This window comes from Meleagris gallopavo, chromosome 6, assembly GCF_905368555.1.
Source record: "Meleagris gallopavo chromosome 6, MGAL_WU_HG_1.1, whole genome shotgun sequence".
Classification (NCBI taxonomy): Eukaryota; Metazoa; Chordata; class Aves; order Galliformes; family Phasianidae; genus Meleagris; species Meleagris gallopavo.
This window is the reverse complement of record NC_139409.1, coordinates 2884870-2907665: the sequence shown is the minus strand read 5'-3', so window position 1 is coordinate 2907665 and position 22796 is coordinate 2884870.

The window sequence follows — 22796 nt, the reverse complement described above, 5'->3', positions numbered from 1 at the left end:
AACAAGCCTGTAAGGTCAGATCTTAATATGGTTAAAAAAATACTGCATACCTTTCTAAATTTTATTAGCACATGTATGAAATAAAACAATGACCCACATAACTATTTTAAAGCATTTCTTGAAATGAGCTAAGAAAGCTAACATCCAGAAAATGAGGGCATTGAAATCCAAATTGTGTTTATACCAGTAAAACTCTTAGACTATAATTAATCTAGCAGAACATGGAGATCGCTTTATTTGCCAGGACTCTGTCACAGCATTTATACATGAACTGACCCAATACAAATGAACATCTAAAATTAAACTCAAAGTTCTGAGTTCATACTAGTGGCAAAGAGCACTACACCCATTGAGATATTGGAAGGGATTAAATTTATGCTGCTGAGATATTGGAAGGGATAAGATTTATGCTGCTGACTCTATTTTCCAAGCCATTCCTTCCCTGTTTTCAGAGAAAAATTGTCATGTTTCTACTAGTTACGAGAAATCTGTTACACAACAGGTGTTTAACTAGATTAGGGTAAGAGCAAAACTAATAGACGAGGCACACAGCAAAACTTTCCCCCCTACCTGTCCCTCCTTCAACTTTTCCAAAATGTAATGAGCACATGTAACTGTTATCCAAAATTCCCTCAGCGGTTTAGTAAGGCCTGAGGTCATTTTGTGCTCCAGCTAGTAACCCAAGGTGACCTCATAACCAAGTGCATGACTGGATTGCCATTAAATTGATGAATAGAGGTGTAATCAAGAGACTGCAGCCCTCACGCCAGCAACAAGAGCTTTGGAACCACAGTTTAATTCTACAACCTGTTTTCTTCACATAGGTTTGTCCACTCCTTGAGTTCCTGGAGACAATGTTGTTTGTAAGAAAGGATACGAGGAACAGGAGCTTAAAGAATATGTACCCTTTCAACTGCCTGAAAAGGATCTTTATTAAAGATATGGAATGAGTTTTGTAAGTCATCCTGAACTGTACAGCTGAGTCTATTTTCAGACAGATTTCTCCCTTTATATAGATTTTTCTTTTTTTAAAAGGTGTGCATGGAGGAGGGGACTGCAACCACAATTTAAGTTTTCCACCGTTTCCACCACTCACCTCCATTTTTATTATTGCATCATGAAATTTTGCAGTAATAATATTTAAGGAAGGAATCCAAGTTTGCCAGATGAATGAACTATATTAGACATTTATTCTCAGCAAAGACTAAGTCCTATCAGTTCTAAATTGCCATCACTTTAAAATTACAGTTACTGTTATTGCTGGTTACTGTGAAGGAAAACACTTCAGATATGACTCTTCTGAACAGAATTCTTGCCTTTAACACCCATGAAGGTTTTTTCATAAGGCGCTGAAAGCAACAGTATGGGATTGACCTTGTCTAATTTCACAAAGAAAACCTGCAGATATCAGCTTATCACTCTGGCTCTCCCTAAAACCTGGTGGAGAAAAATTACAGCTTCTATGGCCTGATTCACCTATCCTAATTCAACTTTCTGCTTTGGACAAATCCTACACTTAAATCCACTAAATCTCCTGCAATTAAAAGTGGTGGTTAATTGTTCAGTGGGTTCCAATCCTAATGGTAAGGATATGTAGAAGTTTCATTTCAGTTTCTGTTCCTTTAAGGCTATTTCATCAAGGAACTTCTCCAAAGAAACAAAGGGATATTAAAATGGAATTAAACTAAAAATCTGTTGAACTTACTGAGAAAGAAAGACACAGAATATAGGAATGCTGATTCAAGCAAGGTTGTATCAGTAAGGATCTCCAAACTGGGATAATAATAAGTAAAAAAAGGGGGAATGATAAGCAAAATGATGACACAGATCTCACAAAGCAAAAAGGGAGATAATGACAAGTAACAAACCTCCCAGTCTATCTGATGAAAGAGTCTATCACACTACAAGCACACTTCCACGATAATCAACCTGGACATTGCAGCTGATTAGACATGAACCATGGTGAGCCTTGACTGGAAGGGTGCAGAAGATGTGGAGCTCTGTAAATCCGTGAGTGTGTGCAAGGAAAGATGGAAAAGGAGGAGAAAAGAAGAGAGAATTGTAGAAAAAGGTGTAAGAGGGCCAATCATATATAAATGGAGCCAGTCAGCAACTTGTCTGGTCAAATCCTATACCTGATCACTGCAGTCTGTCCTGTCTTCTTGTATTTCCTCGTTACATCTTTTCTTAAGTCTCTCTTTGTATTCACAGTCTCTCCCATGTTAATGTAGGAGAGCTGGATGACATGCCAGCTACTGGTGAGATCTGTGTGTATGTGAGTAAAATTGTGCCAGCTGCTGGAGTCAGGCTGAGGGGTACAGGCCTGTGGCTGTGGGGCCAACTACTGGAGAGAGTGGGGTCCTAAGTCAATGGTTGAAAGAGCCATAGCTCTCTGGACAAGACGTTGAGCCCAAAGGGACAGCTCTGAGAGTCTAGCATGGATGAATAGAGTACTAGATTCTGGAGTAAGACTGGGGTCAAGGCCCAGTTCTTGCCCCAGTAAGAGCAACTGGGGACACTGGCATGGGAACGGTGTGTGCTCCCAAACCAGCTGTGGTGTGACTGGAATTGAAAACCGGGTGTGGTGGGTTGAGAACAATGTGTGTTTCCACTGGAAGAGGGACCAGTGTGAGTGAGATGAGTAAGGGGCACAATGCCAGCTGTGGGTCACAGGATGTCTACATCCTGGTACTGATTGCTGGGAGGCCAAGCGTCTGTCTCCTCCCAACCTGGTGTGCCTGGGGTGTAATCACAAATAGCAGGTTGAACCCACAGAGAGGAAACCAGCAGCCATATCCTCAGCCTGGGAAGAGACTCCAGCCCCCAGGCACTGGGCTGGGCCTCATGGTGCAGTGCTGGCCTGCAGAGGCTGGAGGAGGAGGAGGAGGAGGAGGAGGAGAAGGAAGATCGTACCTCACTTAGCACCACCTCTGTCTCTGAAGTTTCTCAAATTTTCTCATTATTACTACAGCAGGGTGCTAAAACTAAATATAGGTTTGATCAGGCCCATGCTTACTCATTTTCCATCCTGATTACCATTATTTCAATCTGGTTTTAAGAAATATTATGTTTCTTTGTTTACTCACCTGCTTTATCAAAGAGAGAGGTTTTTTTTTATCATTTTTACATAAAGCTAGCTACAGTTAAAATGCATTATTTTAAAATGCTTCTTCGTTTTCTAGTTCTGTTCCAGCTTTCTCTCTTTTGACTTTATTTTCACTAATATTTGTTCTCTTTTCCCCTTTCTCCTATCAGAGAATCACAGAATCACAAAATGGCCTGGGTTGAAAAGGACCTCAAAGAGTTCATCTAGTTTCAACCCCTCTGCTATGTGCAGGGTCGCCTGTGCTTTAGGTTTGGTCATCACATTTGTTTGTTTTTTTAAGAGAGATTTGGAAGAAAAAGAAAAGAAAACAAAAGAAAACAAAACATCATAACAAAACAAAACATCAAAGTTTCAGAATGTTTATTTATATTTCTACCATTTGCTTGGTTCAGAAGCCCTTCCAAGTCCATGGATTACCTAATATCTCTCGGATTCTGACATCAAAATCAACATGTAGTTTTATTTTTTATTACCACAAATAATCAAAATATTACCTCAGCACCCAATCCAATGAAAAGGTCATCTGGGTTCCTCTGGGAAATTATATTTTCTATTAAGTTTTCTATTGCTCTTTCAAGTCTACTTATACAAGCAGGTAACATTTTTTTTTCAAACTAAATTGTTTTAAATATAAATAGAATTTCTAAATGAATGTCTTCTTCATAAAAATTTTATTTGTTTTGTGGATTTGGATAATTATTTTTGTTCATAACAGTGTAGAATAAATAACCACAGAAATGACTGACATTCCCCACAACTCAAAATCCAGTATTTTTAAAGGAGCATAGAAAATTAAATGCATTAAAATCTTGATAGTGAGACATATTAATATTTTGGAGGAATTCTATCAAACAGGGTTCCGTCAGTACTGGTTTGGGGTCAGAAGAGTTCAGGATGCTGTACAAGATTGTCTTTGTCTTTGCATTGCACTCATGTTTATGTGTGCATCTGCCTATGCATCCTGCCACTGCAACAGCACTGGCCTGAAAGCTTTGCACAATTGAAATTGTTTTTACCAAATCCTGGAGTATGCTACTTACTGAGCCCAAAAATTCAGTTTCACATACGTGCTGATTGTCACTATTAAGCGGAGTAAAAGCAATTATACTTATCATAATAGATATTCCAAAGCAGGAAAAGTGGGATTTAACTCAGAATCTAAGACAACTAGATTTTTGGGTTGTCTAGCTTCTGTTCTGAATGTAACAGAGACTTACACCTTGGGCTCAGTCTGGTTCTGCACACATAGATGTCCAGTGCCAGTTGAGATATGCAGGTATTCCTTATAACCTACCAGTGTTACTCCGGAGTTACAGAGGTCTCCTTCAGCTCCTTTGTCCCATCTTTGATCCTTTGATCCTAATGGAGATGTTTCTGATCCTTAGTCCACAGGTGTCCAACATTTTGGCTTGCCTGGGCTACACTGAGTGAAGAGAAACTGTCTCAGGCCACATATATGTAGGTCGCTCCAGAAGTAATGCTTCCTATTTATTTCCATGGGAACTACAACAGATACAATGAGCAGAGTAGTACTGTTTGCTAGAGCAAATTCTAGCTGCAGAACACCCTTTTTCAACATAGTCAGTGCCATTAGCCATGCATTTTCATGAGCAGTGAACAAGAGCCTGCATTCCATGCTTGCAACATTCTGCACCAGCACAGGTGACCCCATGTCACTGCTGCCACTACTGAAATGGACCACCCACCCCTCACTGTGCTCGCATCCACTGTTGGGTCTCTGTAAATGTTCTGCAAGTGCCAGGAATCTCAATGGGTGCCATTTTTTTTGGCATGGAGGAGTTCAGTGACACACTCTTGCTTCATATGCACTTCCCTGTCCGACACTGTTCTGTCAAACTGCCTCTCTGCTGCCATCTGTCACATGACAACAAAATAAGGAAAGGAATATTGGTGGGAAGGTTCAACCTCTACTGCCATACCACTAACATCTGCCTCTGATATCATGGGCCAACATTATAAAATAGGAGGCATTACGTTTGGAGCAGTTCTCAAGAAATATATACTATAGTTAATGTATACAAATAACAAAATGTTTTATATTTTTATTAAAAAATTAATATTTTTATGAAACTACATAAGAAGGAGAGAAACAAATATCCCATAACTAGTGGGATGCTTGACCTTGCTCTTGTGAAACTAGCTCATCAGTCTCATTTGATGGCAGTGGTTTCAATTCTTAGTGAGCTCTCAAGGTATTCATCAGAGGTTTTTGATGAAATTTTATTTTTCCTGTGCTTCATCGTTGAGAAGAGCTGTTCACAAGTGTGCATACTGCCAAAAAGCAGTGACATTGAATAGGGCTGATTGTGAAGTGAGGGGTATTTCTCTGGTAAGAGAGAGCTTATAGTAGAGAGATATGATCAGATGTTGGATATCTGATTATAAATGAAATCTGTAGGGTTATAATGGAACGCGGGCCATAGATTGAAAATGCCTGTCTTAGTGTGTTTCATATGACACTAGGCACCAGAATGTGGGCAACTCCACCAAATACACAGAGCTCATGCAGAGACCCCTCTGCTGTTGAACACCAACACATGACTGAGTTTCCTTAACGTAAATATTTCAGGTTATTTCAAATGAGATGTCTGATATTTCCATGCAAACCCATGCTGGCACTCAGGAGACTCATACTTGCTGAGTGATACTTGAAATAGAACATATAAAAAGCCACTAGCCACCTATATTTGGGAAATAATTGTATCCAAATAATATTTTTTTCTAAGAATTTATCAATCCCTTTGATTGAACCTGGAATTCTAAGTCCCTTTCTAGCTTGAACTTACTTGCCAGACTGGAAGCTAGTTCTTCCATCTGTGTTTGAATCAAATGGCATTGCTTGCTTCTGACCCAACCAATGGCAGATTTCTTTGGGTCTGACCTGCAGTGTGTGCTCAATGTCTTCCTTGTGGCAATGCAACATGTACCACAGCTGGCAAAGTCTGGCTTGCCAGACATGCCACTGTCAGCACGTTGCAGTTACAAGAAGGGTTTCTACCAGATTGCCTGGATTTTGAATAAAGGAATATCATAAGCAGGTTGGAAAGTGATAAAAACAGAGCCTGCTGTTAATCAGGTTTGCTTAGAATGAATGCCCTTTTTTAAGATGGGTTATTTTTTACATGATCCTTTCGTACAGACGCTGTTGTTTGCAGTGGTTAGCACCAAGCCAAGTCTTGGATGCTTTGCAGAGTTTCTTCCAGCAGCATGGAGTTCATCGGGTCACCCTTTATCCTATTTAATTGTTAATAGTTAGTCATGATATGCAGTCCTGTTGTCAGATGTGAAGGGTGATACAGGGGCTGTGTGCAAAAGAATGCTATTCTTCATCACTTGTGTTGTTAGCAAACATGTTGCAACACAAGTCTGAAGTGTGCAATATCCAAACCCCAAAGCACTTCGCACTTCTAACCTTTTCCTTCTGCCTCTCATCTCCTTCAAAAACAGAAGGAGGTAATTTCCAAGGTCAACATGTCCCCTTTTATTCAGATACTCGTTGGAAAAAGAAAGAGGCAGAAACATGCATTCATTTTGATCTGTGAATTCCAAGTTAAAGGGACTCTGATGAATAACCTACCCCCTTTTGAAAACATAATTTCTAACATACCTCAGGAACAGCCAAATCTGATAGGGAATATCATTCAAAATACTTTCATGTAGTTCATTTCCTAATCTTTTTGCTCCATCACTGAAAGGTTAATAGGAAAAACAACAAATGGGCATATTGCTGCAATCAAGCAAAAATACCAGCTCTTTTTGCATGGTTATGCAGCTTTCATGTGAATATGGCAAACAGACGTTATCCTGAACAGAAAAAAGTTTCATCCACTACATTTTGTGAGAGTGCCCAAAGTCCAACACTGAGTTGAGCAAGGTGACACGGAGATGCATTGCAAGAAGCCCCAGAGAACTGTTAATCAAAATGAATATTAGTATCCAGAGGCACAGGAGCATATGGCTGAGTTTCCTCAAGTAAACAGGTGGGGAGAAGTGGACTCGAGCTCTTGTTGCTCATAGGGCCTCTGGAATGTGAGTGGACAATCTCTTGAATGACAACAATCAGATACCATTCCTGAGCTGAAGTCTCTGAAACAGTAACAGATCACTGTTGCCCAAGATCAGCAACAGCATGAGACTCAACGCATTAATTGGGCTATAATCATAGGTTCATAGCATGGCATAGGTTGGAGGAGACCTTAAAGATCATACAGATCATACCCCTGCCATGGACAAGGTTACCACTCACTCCACTGGGCTGGACTAGATGATCTACAGAGATGATCTCCCTGCCAAGCTCAACAGTTCTCTAATACTTCATTAGTGAATCCAGTTCCACAAGGAGAAGGGTAGAGCCTAGCTCAGGCCCACTTGAAAGATAAGATGCAAACAAAGGGAGGATCCAAAGAAACAGGAGAAAAATATAAAGATCTAGATGTGGAAAATCTTCTCTGCTGATCATTGACAGTGAAGGTCTCACCCAAAGTGGAGCCTGTGCTGTCTGTTGGGCAGATAAAGATTGGACAGCATGTTCTATAGATCACTTTCTATGGAACAGCACTTTCCCTTGCAACAGGGAGAAGTTTATTTGCACCATTAAAGAACATGCATTCCTTAGACCAAGGAAAAAGATAGTAATAATAATAATTTTTTTTAAAAAAAGAAGACAAATAACTACACCTTATCTGCCCTGAAGGTAGTCAAAGAAGTCAAAGAAGAGGAAATTCCAAAGTGAGAGGAAAGGGGAAGCCCTTGACAGAAATTTGCTGTGTTACCAGTACTTACAAAGTTTTGGGACAAAGGAGAGGATCTATTTTGTACTCCCTTATACAACTGCTGTTGAGTTCTGTGTGCATAACCAGGAACAGGCAATTTCCAGCATGGAAAAGTTAAATGTATTACTTATTGGTCTCCTTTATTTGGTCCAGTCTCAAAACTCTTGGGCTCACATAGAATCTGTCTGCATAAAATGAATGTCAAGGATGAATGTCAGTGGCTGGATGGAACAGTAGCTGTTTTTGATAGTAACTTTAATCTGCTTTGTATACCAATTGCAAGATGATAGAGATGCAGTCTATGTAGTTTCTGGAGCCAGGAAGAAGTGATTAGGGAGTCAGTCAGTCTTGACTCCTTCAAGCCCTTTTTATAGCTATCGGAGTATCTCAAAACAGCTTTGGTCCTCATTTTATTTTTTCAACACAAATCACAGCACTTAATCTGAAAAAAAAAAAATGACATGAATTGTAAAAATCCTTAGCCAGTGCTGAGACTTCAGCTTTGACTTTTGAATGGTGATTTGCACAGCATTATTCAATCTTCCTGACAGTGCAAATTTTTTTGTTGTTATTTTTGAGGGGTTTTTTTTTGTTCTTTTTACAGGTGAGTGTTGATGGAGTAATGCAGAATTGTTCAGCTAATTGGTAACATTCACTTGTATATACAGATACACACCCACATGTTCCTGGGTGAAAGCTCATTCCAGCATTTTTGCTCTTATGTAAGACGTGGTTAGTTTCCTCATCTATTTTCAGTGTGGTTTTCTGTTTTTATGTCAGTATTAAATGCAATTTATTAAGTTTACAACCTTGACAGTGTGAATACATTGCCATTTATTAGGCACTGGCACGGCATTAAAACATCTGTTTTATAAGAAACATAGTACATTTCTGGAGCTTTTGTTCCATTAGTTGGAATTACTTTGGGAAGCTCTCCAGAGAGAAAGCTCTAGCTCGACATCTTCTAGCCACATTCTTGCCAGACTCGTAGGTGCAAACTTGGCATCAGCAGTAGGGGGAGTTCTGGGATTGCACTTTTCTTATACCCTACTGCAATGTCCAAATAACCCAGGGTAAAGAAGGAAATGGAGAGAAGAGCAGAAAAGAAATAAGGAGAGAATAGGGCTCCATTACTCTTAGCATACATACCCTGCGTTTGTCTTAGGGTCAGCAGAAAGCATCTTGTGTCGATTTGATCTGAACTGTTTGCCATGTACCTCAAGTACGCATGGCTGAAGTATGAACTGATGCCCTCAAGTATAAATAAGGACAGCTGTGACTAGGAAGTGCTAGAGAACAAGTGAAGAATCTATGAACGTGAACATTCTCAGCAGAGCTCAAACATGGGACTGAAGACTGAAAACAAGATTTACCAGATCTGTACGAGGAACAACTTCAGTACTCTTACACAGAATTTTAATCACAGAATCATGGGAAAGTTTGTGTTGGAAGAGACGGCTTACGGTCTCTCATCCAGCAGATTTTTTCAAAGAATAACTCACTTTCGTGGTGAACTTTAAGGCTAGAATAAAATTCTCTTCACTTTTGAAAATGCCCAAGGATGGAGACTGCACAGCACCTCTATGGAATTACAGGAAGGACAGTGCAGCCATGAAGCCCATACCAAAAGTGATAATGACACCAACAGGTTTGGGGCTACAGTTTCCAATTGACAATGTGCTGTTGTTAAAAAAAAATAATAATAAATAAAAATAAAAAAAAAAGAAGAAGAAGAAAAAAGGCAGATTACCATTGAACTAATGTCAAATAAAATGCTTCCGGTCAGACCAGTGAATCCAAGTGAAACATTCCAGTTTCAAGGAATGCTGAAATATTTCATTTTCAGTAAAAAAAAAAGTGTTGAAGGAAAACATTTTGACAGATGCATTTCCATTTTGTTTAAGAAGGAAGAACTATTCTTCTCATCCCAATTTGGAGTGAAAACAGATCTTGCAATCTTACAACACCCCCCACGAAACTATAGCTATTGTTCATTATAAAGACATTGTCAGACCAATAGACCAATGCTGAGAAGGAGGTCAATAAAGCAGGTCATAGTGGAGCTTGCAACATTTGGAATCTATAAATATATTACATAGCCATGCATATTTAGATTTATACACCACTGTGTACAAATAACCATCTTACTGTCTAAAAGTTGGGAATGGAATTGAATAGATTTTATTTACAAAAGGCCTAACTGAAATGTACACTCAATTTCCCAAAGGTAGCTGGTTTATTTAAAATAATTGCATGAACAGAAGTAAAATTCCTTTAACTCCTTTTAGCTATGGTGAACTTTACTTCTGCATACTGGAAATACAGGCTTACATTTTCACCTGTCTTCTTTCAAAGGTCCTGGCTGTAACTTGGTATTTCCTGCCACTGTTTGCTGGTGTTGTGTCCCTTCAGAGTAGTGAAAGCAAGAGTTGCCTTGAGAGAGAATGGATGTCTTGGATATCCATGAAGGACTTAGAAGAAAACTTAAGGAGTGACTACAGGAGGCAGCATGGCTTTTTTTTTTTTTTTAAGAATGTTCAAGTCTTTGCTGGATGGGCACTTTGTCTGATGACAGACTAAAGAGTTCCTGGATCCTCGTCTGAGGAAATGTGCCATTTTTATTGCCAGTACTTTTAAATTGTTATGAAGACTCTGAACACTGCCAGAAATGAAAACATGTAAGGGAGTAACTATTCAGAAAAAGTTTAAAGCCAAAGTGTCAAAATAGCACTGCCCTCCTCATTTGTTTGGTCTTCAGAGCTGCAAAAAAAAAAAAAAAAACACAACTTCAAGCTAGGATTTGGGGGACTGCTGATAAACATAATGTGCACCACTCAGACCATTGTGTGTGTGAAAATGTTGATATTAGTTCTTGATATGGCCAGTCTGCTTCTGCCAAACTAAACTAGCCTAAGGGCTGCTCTAGTTCACGCAAAAAGTTTATAGCTATAAGGGAGTCCAAACTGCAGTCAGGTGCTGGCCTCCCACCCCATGGAGTTTAACTGGGACTTAGAAAGATGTGAAGGAGGAACAGGGACAGGATAGGATGGTATGCCACATTCTGAGTCATCAGGAGAAAGAGAGGGGGGTACGCAGGCCTGACAAAGCAGTACTTTTGGGACTGCGAGATCTGAAGTTGTTGCAAGAAGCAATAGGCATAGAGAACTTCTTTTACAGTATTTAGAGGTGCTCTTCTTTCTGCTTTTGTCTGTTTTAACTGCAAGATAAAAATGTCTATTCAGAGCTGCACATCAGCTTCTGTGAAATGTCTAACTCTGAGGTATTGCATAACATACACAGAGCAATCCTATGACGTTGTTTAAGGTTATTCACTGAAGAAACCCATTAACCCCACTAATTTCAGTCAATGGGGGAAGGAAGAATTGCCTTATGTTATAAAAGTTGTTTTTTTTTTTCAAATGGAGAGGGCAGAAGACAGTGTTGAAAAATGATGCCTAGCACAATCTGCCAATAAAAATAAAGAAGTGTGCAGGAAGGTACCAACTGCCTTGAGGTACAAGGTATTTAGATATTTAGGAAACCAAGTGGACATAGGAACTCAGCAGTTTGAAAAAATGCCTCACGCTGGAAGACTTAAGCTTATGTGTGGTCTATTCTAACCTTGACACTTTGGTTGTCCTAACAAGTAGTCAGGAAGAAAAGAGACTATTTAGAGATGTATCTGACAAGCTTCCCGTAGGAATAGACAGTCAAAGTAAAGTCTGGAAGCAGAATTTTGCACTGAATTTATGGGATTCATGTATCTTCCCTTATCAAAAGGGTAGCAAGGTTGAAATTAGACATTTGGATGTCATTGGTTTTTGATTTTCTTTGTTTTCTCAACAAGAATCTCAGACTGAATGCTTGTGTTTCTCTCTGTTATTAAGCTCAAAACCAGATATTATTCAGAAGCTACTAAATGAGTAAGGAACAATAAAAACATCTGCATGTGGTCAAGGAAAGCCCAGATGCCAATCCAAAACTGGAGAAATCCATCATCACCAATCCCAGACTCACTCTTACAGGTAACCTGCCAAGACTGAACTTCAGGTATCTTCTCAATCAACATATCTACATTTAGACAACTGTTCCCTAACTTTGCATGCTTTCTAGGACCCAGAAACTTCTTAGTTTAGGTGTTTTGATAGGTAGAAACAACTTCTTTCAATATTATATGAAGGACCTAAGTACTTAGTGAAGATCTTGGCCATTCGTCTCTAAGTCTGTTGCCTTTGGTCTCATTAAAAATATCAGTGGCAAGCCAGGGATGGAACTGCCTCCCTAAACAAAACCTTTTCTTGTTGTCTATTCCTCTTTTTCCCCAAGACCTCCACCTCAGTTTTTTCCTCACAATTTACTAAATTGGATTTATTCTGAATTTTCCACCACTCATCTATTTTTCCTTAAATTATTCATAATATCTTATAGAATAAATTGTTATGGACCTAACCCACAGCTCCCATCTTCCTTTGAGAAAAAGATCAATCTCTCTTCAAACAGGACATAATACGGTATCATCTAAGGTGGTCTCATTTTTTATTCTATAAAGAGCAAGAAAGCACCATTGGAGGAGATCTGGGAAAGTCAACTCAGTGAACATCAGACTGAGTGGAAAAGGGTATGTGTGGGTACTGAGCAGTGCTCATACCGCAGCAAGGATAAGGAATCTGTCTGTACAACTGTGCCAGATCATCCTTCGTTCAAGCAGTAGGAGCCAGTCTGTTTGCAGCTGGAAAAGCAAAGTGCCATCAACAACATTTACATAGTTCACACACACCCCTGGGCTGATTAGGTGTGAAATAGGGACGGGAAATTGCTTTTAAGTGTCCAGCATTCTTGGCTCCAACTAGAGCCATCCCAGGCATTTTCATCTGTATGCAATACGCAGCTCCACAGAAAGGAAGCTCTTTGGTGCTACAGGATCATCTTTGATTTGGGGTGGCACTTTGGAGCCCTCTTTCTACAGCTAGAAAATAATTAAAGGGATTCTAGAAAAGAAATTTTCAAAGCATCTGGAAAACAGCCCTGTAAAGTGCATATTCAAACTCTGTTTCACTTTTGCTTCTCTTTCTTTTGCTATCTTACACTGCCACACCTGACTTTAAAAGATCTTTATCTCTTATTGTTAAGAGTAAGAGAGAGGGAAAGGAGAAAGCCTTGGGCTTCCTAGCAAGCGTGAATCAGAATTAAATAGGGTACAGAGAGAACCTTGTGATAAAACGCACCCCAGACATGGTTAGGAAACTCAAGCACTCCAAGAGAGCTCTCAGACTGTTTTACATCAGCATGTGAGTGTATTATTTGTGGAAGAGGGTAGAGTTGTGTTAGCAGTTGATGATATATGGTAAGGACTTCCCTGCAGCAGGCACCAATCAGCTTCCTCTTGTGAGATGCAGATATCATGTCCCCTCCCTACACTTTGGGTGAAGTATTTTACAGAGAGCTACAGCATGTGAGGAAACACTAATGTTGATTATAACCTTTTCCCTTATTACAAAACCATAGGTCTTATGGCTTATTTGCATTGATAAACAGAAAGAGAGAGAGCTAGGTCCTCATGGTAGGACAAGGGGGAATGGCTTTAAATTAAAAAAGGGGAAATTTAGATTAGATGTTAGGAAGAAATTCTTCACTCAGAGGGTACTGGCACTGCTGCTCAGAGGAGTTGTGGATGCCCCATCCCTGGAGGTGCCCAAGATCACATTGGATGGGGCCCTGGGCAGCCTGACGTGGTGGGGAGCAGCCTTTATCTATTGAAAGGGATGGAGCTCGAAGATCTTTAAAGTTCCTTCCAACCTAAGTCATTCTATGACGATATGATTCAATTTTCATACAAGCCTGGGAGTTTAACGCTACCTGGATAGCTACAAAAGAATTTCTGTACTGACTTGTTTGCTATCGCATGTTGTTCCACATCTGCTCCACATCTGTGCCAGAAGGAGCAGATCCTGCCCAAGCTGAGCTCTACCACAGAATGCTTTGGAACAGGAACAGTACCCATAAACCTTGTTCTCACCCAGCAGAGATGTACTGGGATCCAGTAAATGCCCACAGATATCCTTTACCATAGCATAAATCAAAGAAAGGTATGGCTATGCCTTGAGATAACAAACTGCCCAGACATTCACTGTAGACCTGGATGACAGAAAGAAAGGTTTGTGCTGAGCCAACAGGGACTCCACAGACATGGGAGACCATAAGGTTGACCTTGTGATAGTTGTGAGCTGCATTACTGTGTGCCATGTAGACTTCATTTATCTTTCAAGACAAACCACAATACTAAACAAAATGCATACAAGTACAAGGTTTCTCATCTGTGCTGTCCTTTTCAAACAGTGGTGTTTACATGCAGGGATGCCCAAATGACAGGGAACTGGGATCACTGGCCACCTCTGACAAGGAGACACTCACACACTGATTGAGAGCCTGAACTCTGGCACATAAAATAATACACTGCTGAATTTGTGTGATCCTTGTTATTGAACTCATACCATGTGTAATCCAGACAAAGTGAAATGTGAGATCAGAGCAGTTGTCTGCTACACCCCAGTGAGCAGGAGTGGGGTGGCTTCAAAACCTATAAATGATTTTCTTAAACACTTCAAGCCTGACAGAGCTAGTCTTCAGACAGTGCTATGAAGTGAAGATTACATGCACACACACATATAGGAGATTTATTTTTATTTTCAGGGATAAAGACTAAGTCATTCAACTCTCTATCCAGTGACTGTGGTTGGAGAAGGAAGAGCCAAAAAGTACAGGAAAGCAGATTTATCCTGTGTTAGTGAAGGTGAGTTGGACTGTTTGGAGAAAAGTTAGTCTTCTATTAGCATAAGGGATGGCTGCTGGTATGTTACCTCCCTGCGTGTTGGTCTGACTGTTGTCCAAAGCTAATGCCAATGGGAAGATTGAGGGAAAGGTATTTCAGTCTCGTGATACTCATTGTCTCAACTTGCATTAACTACAGCAAGTAGACATGGAAACTCTGGACAATGGCTCTACCTCCCATCTAGTTTCTCTGCTTTTGCATACAGCTCCTCACAGACCATTTTCTAACACACTCATCTGTACACTTGAAGTGGTCTGTAAAGGTGAGACGTTCTTCTGACAGCAAATAGACTCCCCTGAGCCTCATCACTTAGAAGGGTGTGGAGCATGGAACAAGACCTTTGGGTTGGTTCCACTGAGCCATAGTTCTCTGTCTAGGAGAAGGTTCTCTTTTTTACTAAAGAAAAAAAAAGTTAAAATGTCAATTTTAGAAGACTTTTAGTATTTTTGAACCGCAATTTGTTGTTGACAGTAGGAAAAATGCTGTTTCTACTTAAAAGTGGAAATGTTTTCCTAAAAGTATCTCTCAAAAGCCGTCCATTTGACTTGAATTTTTAACTGAAGAAAAACAAACAAACAAGAAACTCTGTGTACTTGGTCATGTGGGAATCAGTGACTGTGTTGTGCTTGAATTCAGCGTAGTAAGAAGTCAGGGTTAAGTGGATCAGCTCCAACCAGATGTACATCAGCACTGTAACTGGTTTCTGTCCGTGGCTTGTCTGACACCTGGGGAAACCATATGAGAAAACTTGAAGCACGCAATGATCACAGTCCATAGGCTTCTAACAAGAAAGAGCTTTCTGCAAGAACAGAGTACTTATGGGGGAATCCTAAAAAGCACTCAATTTAATATGAAACTGGCTAACATCCATTTGGACCAAAAATTCCAAGGTACGCGAGCAGCAGCTTCATGGAGGGCTGTTCAAAGGCCTGTTATTCAAGGACAGTCTGGAAACAGTAAAGGGGAGAGTGATCAAACATAAACTTACAGAGCCAAACAATACTTGTCCAGAGAAATAGGGAAAGGAAAAAGAAAACTGCTAGCCAGATAATTAATACATCTTGAGTGATGAAAAAGAAGTTGTTTTGTTTCCTATAGCAGAAGATCCCATTTTGGAGTCTTTGTTGTCTAATAAAGCATGAGTTCAGATTAAAAGAAATATCCTGAAATTAGGGATTTTTTATTATAGAATCAGAGAGTCACAAAATGATTTGGCTTGGCAAGGATCTTTAAGATCATCCAGTTCCAACTTCCTGCTATAGGCAGGGACACCTCCCTCTAGACCACGCTGCTCACAGCTCCATCCAGCCTGGCCTTGAATGCTTCCAGGGATGGGGCATCCACAGCCTCACTGGGCAACCTGTTCCAGTGTCTCACCACCCTCACAGTAAATAATTTCATCCGAATATCTAGTCTTATCTTCTGCCTCTGTGGATTTCTTGATGTCCAGTATGGGACTTCACACTTCATCTTGTTTAAGGCACTGTTATCTTCTCATTTCTGACCATATTTTTTTTACCATACTTGTAAGAATCTTAAAGACCCCTGCTTTCTATTGAATTTGATGGTAGTTGACTACAGGATTCAAAAAGTATTGCAAGAGAAAGTACACAAGCTTTGCAGACTGCATAAATATGGCTTAGACATGATACAAACCATATTATTGTCAGGAAATTCATAGTAAAATAACATGCCCCCTGTACACAGCCCTGTAGTAGCAACTTTATGCCATCTGCCAGCACTCTTTAATTTTACAGGGAATTATGATTCCCAATCTCATTTGGCCATCTGGCAATAGCTATAAGAAAGTAGAGTTGTACAAATCTATGGGATTTGAGTAGTTTGTAACTTCCCCAGTAAATTCCTTCCAAAAATTTTTGGCAGATAAATCCAGGTATGTTTCTACCAGGCAACGGCAGAACTTTTCAGGCTGAGTGAGCTGAGAGTTGGCATTTGCACAATTGCTTTAGCTCAAAGTTCATGCAATGCTAACCTGCCTTGAACTGTGTGGTGTGGTTACAAAGGCAACTCCTGCAACCCTCCCACCACCAAAAACTTGCCACGTAAACTCTGTACATAGATACGTAAACCTATTCCAGAATAAGGTTTTAGCATAGGAACTGTTTCTACAACTAGGCTTCTTTTTCCTTATACAGATTGTTTGGTGTAGGACAGCTGATCTTTTTTTTTTTTTTTTTTTTTTTCCTTCACCAGAACCCCTTGTATAGATGTAACTTTACCTACTTAGACCCTAAAAGATCTGGCTGGATCCTGGTGCTGAAAAACCTCACTGGCTCCAAGCCTACTACATCTGTACATGCAGTTCTCTACAGCAAAGATGTAAGATGTGGTTCCAACTGCAGGATTACTCTGTTACAATGTCCTCTGCTCCTTAACACATTAATAAGAATTTCACTGGGCCTTCTGGTGTAATAATCATGCATGGATAAAAAGCTAATTATCTTTATCTCTGAACTATCATAGAAAGAAAAATGAGATTTTCCAATGCTGATGAAAGTATTCTTATGGAGAACGGACTAAAATCTTGTACTCTTGTGAGCTGCTACCTTACGGAGTACAAAATTTGACTCCTTGCTGCATATAAATACTTGCAGCTTCCTGGAGGGACCAAAGCTCCCTGTCTCCCGCAGATGGGATAAATAGAAGCTGCTACCATGGATCAGCCTGAAGGCACACCCAAGCACTCCCCAAAGCACACACAGAAGTTTATATAATGCTTTGAGATGACCCATGAACCCTCAGCCCTTTTTGGTGACTTTGACTCAAGAGCATTTATGCAGACAGACGATCCAGCAAATCTTCAAGCCAATCTTTGAATCCATCCTTAAATAACAGTGTGGATACAACTACTTACCAGACAACATTCTGATTTTTTGCTTATGTCTGTATTTTTATAACCTGACTAGAGCATCCAAAGCTCCACAGAAAAGTTGATAACTCGTGTTGCATTGAAGCAGAATTGACACATATTCTGGTATCCTCTATAGTTCGTTTGCTTGTTAATTTGTTTTTATTCATTGATACTTCCTTGCACAGGCTATACTAGTAGTTTTGTCAGTGCACTTCCTTGTTGAATTAAAATTAGTGCAGACAGATTTCTGGGGACATTACTTTTTTCTGTTCACAAGTCATAACATGTTTCTCATTCTGGCCATCTGATTTTGGAGACTGTAAGCAAGCTCCCAGTGATAATGCAGTACAGAAATAATGAAGGGAAAAGATAGTGAAGTCCTCTGTGATGATGGTCTGCCTTTTCTGTTTTACCGATCTTTCAAGATTTTCATGGAGTTAACTTCTTCCATCTTCATGTGAGCTTAAGCAGGCTTTTGAAGCTTTTTATTTAAATTTGTTAACAATTCCAGATGATGATCTGACATGAATTTTCAAGCCATAGGTTGAAAACTCCTAGCGTTTGAGAGCTTAAAACACCCTTCTTGAGTTTTGTCCAAAGCTTTTTGACCTTAGTCAGTAGAGTCACTGACTCAGGGTGGGCTTTGGATCAGTCTTGAAAGGTATGTAGCATTTTACTAACTGCAGCTTTTTACTCTCCTCCATGCCGAGTCTCCCTTCTCACTCTTGTGTTTGTTGTTCCTTCTTTCCACCCCAGCAGATGTTTTCCAGGCAACAGAACAGGATCTTGCTTCACTTGGAGCCAGAGCCAAGCTCCGAAGGTCTTGCACTGATTAATACCAATGGGAGTGGCACCTCTGAACAATCAGAAGCATAGAGCAAGGGAAGGGCCCTTCCTGCCCCTGCACTTGCTCCTCGCTAGGTTACCAAAAGCCATAAATAACAAGGCAGAAAATTAAGCTCAGACAAACTACGAAAGCAGGAAGCAAGAGGAAGCGTCAGTTTTGTTCACATTGGCTTCCAGACTATCTCAATGAGCTTTCATGGAAATGAAGTTTAGGATGTGCATTTTTTTCTGTCTGAGCTTCTAAGGGTGGGCATCTCATCTGAGTTCCCCATTGCTCACTCTGTCTGGTTATTAATATCCTGGTCAGAGCCTGGTTTTTAGTGATGTTTTTCTTTCAGCTACTAATGCTCTGATTCTACAAATGATCTCTTCCTGAAATGAAAGTTCTAGGTTCCAGCAGTGCAAGGCCTCCTCCACTTGGGACCATTAAATATACTGTAAAAGAACAAAAATGTATATTCCAACAGAAACATATGTGCTTATTACTGAAGCTATTTCAATATCTTTTGTCAACACTGCTGGATCACGATCAACATGTTGTCCATCAGGACATCCAGATACTTCTCTGCAGTGATCATCTCCAGCAGTTCAACCCTGTAGCTTGTATTGGTGCATGTGTTCATTCCTCCCCAGATGTAGGACTCTTTACTTGCCCTTGTTGAACCTCTACAGGTTCATCTCTACCCACCTTTCAGTATGTCCAGGTTTCCCTGAATGGCAGCACATTCTTCTGCTATATCAGTCAGCCACTCCTCCCAGCTTTGTATCATCAGCAAACTTACTGAGGGTGGGCCCTACACTCAGGACACTGATGAAGTTGTTGAATGAGACCAGCCACAGCACTGACCAGCACTGACACCACTGGTTACAGGCCTCCAGCTAAACTATGCTGCTGATGACAGCCTTCTGAGCTCTGCCAGTCAGCCAGCTCTCAATCCACCTCATTGTCCATTCATCTATCCCACAGCTTCCAAGCTTGTCTACGAGGATGCTGTGGAAGACAGTGTCAAAAGCCTTAATGAATTCAAGGTATGCAACATCCACTGCTCTCCCTCCACCTGCCCAGTTGGTTATGACATCATAGGTTACCAGGTCAGGCATGATTTTCTCTTGGTGAATCCATGTTGTCTACTGCTACTAACCTTTTCTTGCACTTGCCTGGAGATATCATCCAGAATAAGCTGCTTTATCACCTTCCCAGAGATGGAGGTAAGGCTGACCATTCTGTAGTTTCTCTCCTCCTTCTTGCCTTTTTTCAAGACTGGAGTGACGTTGACTTTCCCGCAGTCCTCAAGCTCTCCTGTTCTCCATGATCTTTCAAAGATCTTAGAGAGCAGCTTGGCAATCACTTCTGCCAGCTCCCTGAGCATCTGTGGGTGCATCCCATTCTGAGTGAGTCCCATCAGGACTCATGGATTTGTGTGCGTTGAGTTTGGCTAGATGATCTCTGACAAGATCATACTTGACCAAAGGAAAATCTTCCTTTCCCCAAACTCCCTTATCTCCAGGATCTGGGATTCCTAAGGGACAGTCTTAGCAGTAAACTGAAGCCAAGGAAGTGTTCAGTAACTTCGCCTTCTCAGTGTCCCCTTATAAACCTTAAACTTATTAAAAAAAAGTTTCTGTCAATGTCTGAAAAAGCAGACTTTGACTTGAATTGTATTGTAATGAACTTGAGAAACATTGTCAATCTTTTTTTATTGTTTATTTTATCAGAAAGACTTGTTTGACTAAAAATGATTTTCTGTTTCTAGTAATACCTTTATTTTTTTCATTTATTTTCCTTTTCAAAAGAGAAAAATGTGTGTTTTCCAAAGAATTATTCTACAGCAGAATTTTTCAATTTTAATTTGAAGTATTGCAAGGATACAATCCTTGATATGCACTTCTCCATAACTGGTCTTCAATATTAAATCTAAAATTATCAGGTAGAGTATAATTTGAAAAAAGCAAGACAGATTGAAAATGTTATCACTAAGGTTTTGCTAGATCTCAGTTTACCATTTGAAAAATAACTCTTTGACGCTTAAAGTTAAAATAATCATTTTCCTTTTCATGCTATACCTTTGAACTGCTTACTTGTCCTCTCCTGCTGAGAATTTTGAATAAAATAAGAAACTGTGAAATGTGGAATTTTGGTTCAGTGGTTTATTTTCTTGGACTTTCAAACTTTGCAGAAAAAGAAAATTATGAAATTTGACACTGTTTAATTTCTTCCCTCTTCTGCTGTCAGAGGGTTTAAAGGGTAGTAAATAGATAGGTAGATAGATAGGTAGGTAGGTAGGTAGGTAGGTAGGTAGGTAGATAGATAAAACCAATAAAACCTGATAGGAAAACACTTTTTTCATATTATTCAAAAGCCGAGCCATTTCAAATATAATTTTCCATTAAATTCTAGAGGATCTTTCTGTGATTTAACTAGACTTTAAATCAAACCCCTTAGGTTTCATCCAAAGCCTATTGGAATCAGAAGAAAGAATCCTATTGACTTTGATGGGCACTGGGTCACATCTTATACAAGTGGCTGAAAAACTCTTCCAGATGAGAATTTCATCTCAGCACTGCCTAAGTATCTAAAGTGGAAAAGCTGTTTTTTTGGAATGTTGCTTTAGGGAAATCAAATAAGAAAAGAAATTACAGAGCTTCAATCAAAATTAAAATTGCCCTTTAGAAAACAGAAAAATAGACCTCACCATCTGGGACTCTCTCATTTTACACAATATTTTTATTAAAAGCAGCCGGTTGTTTCCTCTGCATCTGAGTAGTTTAAGCAAGAAGAAGATGTTTATTTTACATTCATAATTTGTTTAGAGCTAGCAAAAGAAATACCTTGTTGTGCATGAGTTATTAGCTCATTGCAGAATTGCTATGTTTAAATAAGCCTTTGACGTTGTTTCATCTAAGTATGTGTCTCATAAATGAGAATCATATGCATGGTGAAACCAGACCTTGGCATTTCGTCAGGGCATGATTTGAGAACATGGGCTTTAAACTCTCCATATTATTAAAAGGAAGACAAAGGGAGATTTTGTACTATTTTTAAAGAAACACTTTGCTTGGGGATCATTTATTATTGTCGTAAAGGAGTAATGGATTCACTGATATTTGCATCAATCGGTGCTGTTAATCATTTTTAACTACTTGACTTGAAGAATTAGTTCAGGAAATTAGGCTGCTAATACAGTGTATGAAGCGTGTAAAAATGAGTGTGTGAATTGGCGAAAGTTGCCTAATGTCACTTCTAACTTCGAAGTAAGAGCAGGACAAATCGTTTGGCTTGCTATCCAAACAACTACAGGCACCAGGTTTCAGCTGTGAGCAAATTTCAGCAAATTCCCAGCTTCGTACCTGCTTGCTTATATTCTCACTGAAGGTGATTGACACTTCCATGGCTCATTTTGCTCACTGGGGTATCCAAAGTATTTTATACATCCATGAGCCAGGTGCACCACTGGGCCACATCACCCCTACATTAATCTGGAAAAGAAAAGCAGCCATAATTCCTGAATAGCCAAGCTCTCCACCCAGGTGAAACACTCAGCTGAAGTGACTTTGGTTAATGAGCGTGTAGTGAGGAATATGATCCTTGACACAGATACCTGTAATCAGCAGCTATGTGTGCAGAACTGTCTGGGGTGGAATAACGTTCATGTAGGTTTAATCTCCTGCTTCTCTTCCCCATGCAGAGCTTTGCATGTTGTTTGTTCTCTATCCATTGTGACTGGCAATTAATTTGGATTAGCCCTGAGCTTTTCAGTTCCTTTCTAGACTCGATTCCTGAGAGAAAACAGTCAATTTGCTCTCAGTTACACTAGCACAAAATTCAAATGTCATGTATGTTAGGAAAAGTGTTGTTATATTAAACTTAATCCTGAATGCACAGGGAATCATTTGGTGACACAATAACTCAACTTTACTGCTCAACTTTAGAGTGAACATATCCTGAGGAAGACAAATTTTCCTCTCCCCTCTCTTACACCCTTCCAGACTGTCTCTCTGTAATTAGGACATTAAAAACCTCATCAAACCAATTTAGGTACATAAATAAACTATAGAAGAACCTTGTCTCCAAATCTTAAGGTAGAGCAAAAATTATTTCTTTCGAAAATATGGTGGAAACTTTTTTATCCATTTTTTTTCCTTCACATTGAGGCCTCAAACAAATATTTTGAAATGACACAAGGACTGTACTTATTGTATCATTTAACCCCATCCCCAGCAAAGAGGTGAAATAACAACATTAACACGATGTCGTTTTCTGAATAGTGGCCTCAGAAATTTGGTGAATACTTTCACCATGGATCTCTCCAGTCCATGTCTTCAGCACTGTAATAGGAAAGAGATTTCTAC